This window comes from Pteropus alecto, unplaced genomic scaffold (genome assembly GCF_000325575.1).
Source record: "Pteropus alecto unplaced genomic scaffold, ASM32557v1 scaffold81, whole genome shotgun sequence".
In the NCBI taxonomy this organism is placed as follows: domain Eukaryota; kingdom Metazoa; phylum Chordata; class Mammalia; order Chiroptera; family Pteropodidae; genus Pteropus; species Pteropus alecto.
This window is the reverse complement of record NW_006433378.1, coordinates 13001602-13009827: the sequence shown is the minus strand read 5'-3', so window position 1 is coordinate 13009827 and position 8226 is coordinate 13001602. Positions and strand designations below refer to the sequence as shown.

The 8226-nt window shown below is 36.6% G+C and overlaps 1 non-coding gene across 1 annotated transcript; it reads left to right on the top strand.

Moving 5' to 3' along the window:
• The first annotated feature begins 1651 nt into the window (after positions 1 to 1651).
• LOC112476919 lies at positions 1652 to 1756 on the top strand. Its single transcript, XR_003045251.1, has one exon. It is a non-coding gene; the product is annotated as a U6 spliceosomal RNA (small nuclear RNA).
• Positions 1757 to 8226: the final 6470 nt, after the last annotated feature.

Sequence of the window (8226 nt, the reverse complement as noted above, 5' to 3'; positions counted from 1 at the left end):
ATGAAGATCAAACCACAGTGTATGATTTTTATAAATGACTCACAGAATCGTTAATGAATTTGAGTACTTTAATTTTCAATATAACTTTCATTTAAGAAGCTTCAGTGGCTTTCACTTATTTTATGTTAGTGTTTTTTTGATATATAAGAAAAAAAACCGCAAGACAAATATTCTTTAAACTTGTTTCTGGCCATAATTTTAAAAGAAAATAAATATTTGATTTAGCAATAATATGTGAATTATTACCAGTGATGAGGTCATGAATCTAAATGAGCTGGAATAGTTCCACATGACACAAAGCCATTTAGGAAGAGTGAGAAAATTACTAGCATGTCATATGAGAAATATTCATGTAATTTGGTGTATTTGTTTTATACTTGGATTATACTAAGTGATCATTTGTAAACTTAATAAAACATTTCTCTCTTTTCATTGCTCAAGCTTCCTATTTAGCTATGCAATGAAATCAGAGATCCATGAATGAATATAATATTGTTTTTCTATTTTTGTCCATTAGCAATGAGGATTCTGGTTTTTCTGTTGTTATTATGAAATTATTGGTTTGATATACAAATAATACAGGCCAAGAAGGAAAGTTTCCTTCTATTCTTCTAGGTTCTTGGGCTGTTCTAATAACTAAATTGATATCAGACAGATTAACACAAGAAAAAAACAAATTTAACTTTGTAGGAATGGGAGCTCCGGCAAATTATGAGGCCCACGGGCAGTCAAGCAATTGAGGCTTAAATGATATGCCTTCCTGAGCTAAGGAGAAGAGGAAAGAGATTTGTCTCTTCCAAGGGGAGAAGGCAATTCTCAGGAAGATGAGAAGACAAATGTTTGTTAAACAAATGTGTTCCATGCCATGCAAAGAAGTCTTTCTGATGTAAAAAGAAGTTATCTTTCGTAACAACTTTCTTCCTGGTACTGACTCCCTGTTTAAATTATTCCAGGCAGTTAAAGGAGGAGGTAGTGTAAAAACTACCTGAGTCTTCTGTTTCTTAAAAATAAGCAGCCTAAAATCATCCTCATGCCAAAGAGACATTTTGGAATGGGAAAATTTTGCTCCCCTACATACATAATGACGATAGTAAACCAGAAAGTGACAATATAGATTTCTCATCTAGTGGAACATTTGAGTTTAGACAAAATTGTTTTAAAGAAAAAAGTAAAAGCAAAACAATAGAAAAAGTAGTAAAGTTTTTTTTTTCATTGCCTTTGTGTTTACAAGACTTTTCTAAAATTTCCTGTTGTCATTAAACACTTATTATCAAAAAATGTATTTTAGTTGACATATTGAATTTTCAAGTAATCGAATTATTAATATTAATTTAGTAAGCAAGGGACTATCACCTCATATGAAGCAGCTAAATCCATTTACACAACTAAAATCCATCTAAAGGTCAACATTTTCTTTCACCATATTTCTTATCATACAAACCTTCAGTGGTAATAAATTAATTTTTCAAGAAATAACTATTTTTTTTTGTTCTGATCTGATGGCTGTATGGGCTAATGCCTAGAATTATTATGTTAAGGAGGAGAATTACTGTCTCTCCTTAGTCTACAGACCTCTCACATAGGCCTTGAACCAAAGGGCATATTGATCCAGACAGTCTTCTATTTAAAAATCAATCAATCAATAAATTAGGTGCTGCCATGGCAGCACATATAGTAAAATAGGAATGAAAGGAGAAGACTAGCATGGCCCCCGGGCAAAAATGACATTCAAGTTTATGAAGCATTCATTTATTTATTCTGTAATAAAAATTAAAGTAATCGCGTTTTTGTTTTTGTTTTTGTTTTTGTTTTTTAAGATTGAATTGGATCATGCCTCTTTAGATTGAAACAAACGAGATATAAATAAAATAAAAATAATGAAAATGAAAGCTCACAAAAAAAAGTAACATAATTTTAAGAAAATGTTTCTTGGTATGCAGTCAAATGTTAATTTTTAACTGATGTGTTTTTACATTTCTTTTACTTTAGAACTCATTTTATAAAAAGAAAACAAAAGTACCTTTAAAAAGAAGAAAGCACTTTCATAAATTCACAAAATTATCCATATTATCTACTTTTCATTGTCCAGTTCATGATAGAACTGTTTAATTCTGAGTTTCATTTTATCTGGGTAGACTTGATGCTTATATTGATATCTGATGTAATTATAGTATTATTAACACTTTGCTTCAAATAAAAGCAAATCTAGGCTTAGATAAGAAGAAACTATTCAAAAAGACTAACATAATAAGGAGAACCCTCAGAGCTCAGAAATCTAAAAATGTCTCAAAATCAAACAGAAAAAGGCTATTCCTTTATAGATAGAGGTAAGCAGAGCTTAGCAGATATTTACAAGGGGAAGTTGGACAAGCAAGGGGGAGTGAATAAATAACATAGCACTAGCCATCAGACAAGAAATGTTTCTGTTTGGTCAGCTGATTTTGGATAAGCTGATGAAGGGGTTATATTCTGCATCTTCGTCCCTGCCCAAGGATGGGGACCAGCCAAAGTTCAGGGGCCTGTGGGGAAGAAAGAAGTCTAAATATAGTTTGGTCAAGACACAATTGAGGGTAATAAATTGTGACTACTTGGACAGGAGCTGTAATTGTATATTGTGTGTGTGTGTGTGTGTGTGTGTGTGTAGCACATTAACTGATGGACCAGTATTTCACTTTGTTTGCTAAAAGCTAATTCAGTGGGTCAGTATGTAGTTGTGGTTTCACAGAAAGTTATTTGTTTTTGTCCTCCTTCCTTGCTCCTGAAAACGGAGTCCTTAAAACTTTGGAGTTTCTTGAGTGATAGGGTGGTACTCTTTTGTTTGAATGAGGCAACTCTTGGTGAGTGGGCCCCTACATAGCTTCGGGATGAGGACTGGGTGCCAGCAAGATCACAATTCAATAGAAGCTTAGAATTTTTAGCCCCACCCCCAACTTTTGAAGAGCAGGGAGAAGCTAGTGATCAAGTTAATCACCAATAGCTAATAAAAATCTGCATAGAAAAACCCTAAATGATGGGGCTGAGAGCTTCCCTGTTCATGAAATATGGCATTGCTGAGGATGGCGAACCTGCAGAGTGCATGGGAGCCCCATCACTCCTCCTCCCCATATTTGCCCCTATACATTTCTTTAATTTTGGCTATTCCTAAATTGTATCCTTTATAATAAACAAGAAAATGTAAGTAAAGCATTTTTCTGACTTCTGTGAGCTATTTAGCAAGTTATTAAACCTGAGGAGGATGGGGGTCTTGGGAACCATTGATTTAAAGTTAGTCAGTCATAGAATTATGGGTGGCCCAGGACTTGTGGCTGGTATCTGAAATTGAGGCAGTCTTGTGGAACTGAGCCCCTTAACTTGTGAGATCTGATGCTAACTCCAGGTAGAGAGAATCAGCATTGAGTTGAATTGTGGAATATTGGAGAAGTGGTGTTGGAAAAGATAACACATATTTGGTTTTAGAAAGAAAGGAACCCTTTCATTAGGTGTCAAATGTATGGAATTTACTAAAGAGCCATGACTCACAAAAACGTGATTTGTGAAGAGAAACTTGTTAAGAGAGACGAAAGGGTGGGGGATGAGGAATCTCTTAACCTTGGATGGCATGAAACTTCAGCTGTATTATGATCAGTCGCTAAAGGTAAAAGTTAGCACAGATGGAATTTAGAAATGGTGGTAGATCTGACTTCTGCAGAACTTAACTCATTGGATACCCAAGGAAATGCCAAATAATAAAAAGCATGCCAAACATATAATCCCTGGGTTACTATTATCTATAATAGCTAATGTGAAAGAAAATGCCGAGTTGGACCTTGATACCAGACCAAGCTCAGATTTTAGTCAGTCTGAGTTTCAGCCACTAACTTCAAAGATATCCCAAACGAAAAATTATGCCAGGACTACAGAAAGTAACTCAAAAACCTCTGGTCACCAAGAAGATAGTCAATGTTGGAGAAAGGCAAAAACAAGTAACAACTGAAACCAAGGGGTATGGTGTGAAGGAGATGTCTCATTTTGTGGATCAGTAATATCAGCTTCCTGAAGAATCTTCAATAAAATAGATTATAACAGTGACTAACTTAGGGTCAGTATCTTTATGCTCAGTATGGAAGAGCATGTTTGGGTTGGTACAGGACCCAGAGCTCCCTATGGAACAATCACAGATGGCTATACATGATCCAGACATAGAGCAGATTATGCTTGAAGAAAGAACCAGTATGATGTACTAAATAAAAACTACTGTAGGCCCTGCTTACCCTGAGAAGGGGGCTGTCTTTTTTCCTCTATACATGCTGCGTGGAAGACCCCAGATGAAGCAGTTGATATGCTTCATATGCAAGCCATGTAGGGCTGGCTTTATGATAATTCGGTTATTCACTCATTGAATATGCCTATTACCCATGTTTTGGTGAATTTTATTATTAATATGAACGACTTTGCAAGGGCATTCCATGTAACCTTACTTCTAGAAAATTGGGCGACAGTTCAGAAGCCTTATCTAATTTGCTGTCTCAATTTCCCACCATGGGTCTCAAAGAAGCTGAAGAAACATACCTTAATTAACAAGAGAATAGGAAGAGACAAAGGGAAGAGTTAAGGAACTTGTCCTAGCAGTGTGGAAATCTTTAGATAGTTATTCATAATGGGATGAAGAAAATAGACATTGATGGTGTTGAATCAGAAGTCATAATACATCACTATTGAAGGCTGAGTGGAAAGCAACTGCCAGCTTCCTAATGTTGAAAGGTCCCAAACAAGCTCACTCTATTTGCCACTATTTGGAGTAATTAAAAAAATGAAAAGGCAAACATTTTAATGAGAAATTGGGCCTGGAAACTCTCGATGCCATAATTAGGCAGATTAATCAAGATAAATATTGACCCAGATCCCTCAGCTCAAAATCCTGCTGGAGACTCAAAGCTTGTTGTACTTGAGTGGATATGGTCAGATATGGAGAAGAAATTTTGGGGATTTCCTGAATGTGCTATGGTACCAAAGCCCACTGGCGAAGCCCTACCACAGGCTTCAATTAGATTTAGAGACTATGGAGATGGTCGAGTTGACAGGATTAAGGTGGAGGTTTGGATGAAAATTAGAATGTTTAGACAGACTTTATGTGAAGAGGTGTATCTCCTTCATATAAATGTTTTATGAGCATGATATTATATCTATGGATATTATGTCTGACGAGGGAATGCCTAGTATTATAAAACCAAAACCTTTTGATGAACTTCCAATGGAGGCTACAGTTAGCAACATAAGGGTTGATATAATTAAGGTGAAAGTTTGGAGGATAGTTGGTATGTTTGGACAAGCTGTAGCTGAAGTTGCTGCACATCTTTCGCATGCATGTATTATTAGGATGGACACTGTGTCTGGCCGGGGACATTTCCCCTACCTAGTATTGTAAATCAAAAGGCATGTAAATCTACCCTTCAAATGCTAAATGGGAACGAATAAGATTGTCTAAGCCCAAAAAGCATAGAATGGAGTATATATGGAGTGCTAGTATGGACAAATTCTCTGTGTGACAGTTTTATGTGTAGTGTATACTAGAATCTATGTCAAAAGCCTGTGAGTGCCTTCCAGCAATGAGTACTGGGACTCTGGGTATGTCCATTTGAGGGAGAATTATTAGCTTGCTGCCAGACATTTGTTATAACTGCCCCTATGATTGAGGACACAAAATAATCTTGAAACCATAAATACCCATAATGTCTTGGGCAATGTCAGATAAATGTTCTAATGTGAAGGACAGTGCCTAGAGGAGTTCCATATTAAAATGAAAATGGTATCTACAAGATCTCTGTACTACGGAAATCCAAGGAAGAGACGCCCATAAGTAGGGAGCCTTTGTTCCCCTAGCAAAGATTTTGTAACTATGTGAAGAGCTCCTGGATTCTGCCATCACTTGGATGATGCCCTATAAACAACAATCAACTGAGCAACAAAGAGCTGCTTGGTTTATGGATGGTAGTTCCGAGGTGAATGAATAGATTCCTGTTTGGAAGGTCATAATTCTGACTAAAGAAGGTAAAAACACATCAGCTCAGTGGGTTGAATTGCTTGCTGTCTGCCACAATGTTTCAGTTTTTATGAACTCATTGGTGCTGGCCATATGATCAGACAGAAGGGCAGTGGAAACTGGCCTATTAAAGGGATCCCCATATAAGGCACAGCCCTATGGAAGTCACTGTGGGAATTTGAAAAGTGCATTAAAATAGGACATGCCAATGTCTATCAGAAGATTCCCCTTCCAGCTTTGGAAATTGATTGAAATTGATGAGTGGTGTCCTCATTTGTGGTGGCCACCTGGGTCCATGAAATAAGTGGCCAATGAGGACGCTGCAGTAATGCAGAGAGGGACTGAATCTATACATGTTCCTTTCGCACCCTCTAAGTCACGAAATGACAATAAGAACTATTCAGTCTGCCAGCAAAGAGACAGAATTTGCAGATGCCTTAGTGACAGATTAGCTGGGAAGACGCCTAGCAAGTCAGACTGACGCCAGTAACCCCAGAAGCTACAAATACATCCTGTCAGAAGGTGACACTGACTTGGGACTGGACTTTGCTGACCTGGTTGTAAATGCAAATGCTGAGTACTGGAAAAGAACAGGAACAGAAGACATTGCACCAATTTGAATCACTATATGACATTTCTTCAGACCAAAAAACAATTTATAGCACAGCATCTGACAATGGGCAGAGAGTTAGCTTCCCTAGAATAATAGTTTGATAGAGATTTGGAACAGGCAGTTGAAACACTGATTGTCTAAAATTGGGCTAGATACAGGCATGAAAGTTTGCTTACATGTCTTCAGGAATGTGTGCTCATATTCAATACAAGGGTGCTTGAAAAAGCATCCCCACTAGAGGAATTGCTCTTTTTATTTCTTGGTGGATCTAAAGATGAGGGGATGGAGGACAATGCTGGTATGACTTCTCTAGCAAGGAGGATGCAAAAGTGGTATTTTTTTTTTCTTTTCTTAACTTTCACCTCAGGATCACCTCTATTTTCTTTGTCCCACCAAATGCAGTGGTATCGGGACCAGGGGTGAAACTTTAAGTGTTAGAAGCAGAGGTAATTCCTAAGTAAGATATTGTAATTATGTTTTTAAATCTTTTTTCAGGAGTGCTGTCAGAAGCATGGCGGAGTGAGAGATCTCCCTGGATCTCTCCTCTTGAAATAACAATAAATTGAACTATTAAAAGTCAACAAATAACACCCAACCTGCACACAAGCATGTCTGAGTTACTGATCAGTGCATAAGAATTGAGGATTGTACTCCTGAGAAAAGTTGATGAGATGAAAGACAGATTTGATAGACAATTCCAAGATCTTAGAAACAAAATAGACAAACAAAATAAGTATTTTAGCAAGGAGACTGAAACCTTGAAAAAGAACCATAGAACTTCTGGAGATGAAGAACACATTAAAAGAGATGAAGAATGAAATAAGAAGCTTAGGAAATAGAGCTGGCCAGATAGAGAAAGAATCAGTCAGTGATATTGAAGACAAAAATCTAGAAATGACTCAGAAGGAAGTAGAGAAAACCTGAGAATGAAAAAAATAAAAAAAATGAAAGAGCTATACAAGACTATCTGATACCATCAGCAAAAGCAACATAAGAATAATGAGTATACCAGCAAGAGAAGAAGGGAACAGAGAGCATATTTGAACAAATAGTTGAGTATTTCCCAAATCTAAGGAACAAGTTGTATTTTTGAATTCAAGAATCGAACAGAACACCCAGTTATCTCAACCCAAAATGGCTTTCTCCAATACGTGTTATGTTAAAATTATCAAAAATTAATGACAAAGAAAAAATTCTCAAGACATCCAGGGAAAAGAGGACAGTAACCTATAAAGAAAAACCCATTAGACTATCTTCAGACTTCTCAGTACAAACTTTACAAGCGAGAAAGGAGTAGAACCAAATATTCAAACTATTAAGTGAATAGAAGTACCAGGCAAGAATAATATATCCAGCAAAGCTCTCTTTTAGATATGACAGAGAAATAAAGACCTTCTCACATATACAAAAATTGAGGGAATTCTCCACGAGGCCTACACTACAAGAAATACCGAAAGGGGTCAACTCATCTAAAATAAAATGACAAAAAAAAAATGCATAATTAGGAATAAGGTGACTAGCAGGCTGATAAAAGCAGAGGCGTCGAACCTTTACTAGCCACAGGGCATAATAAGCTCAAAATAAGTAGAAATCT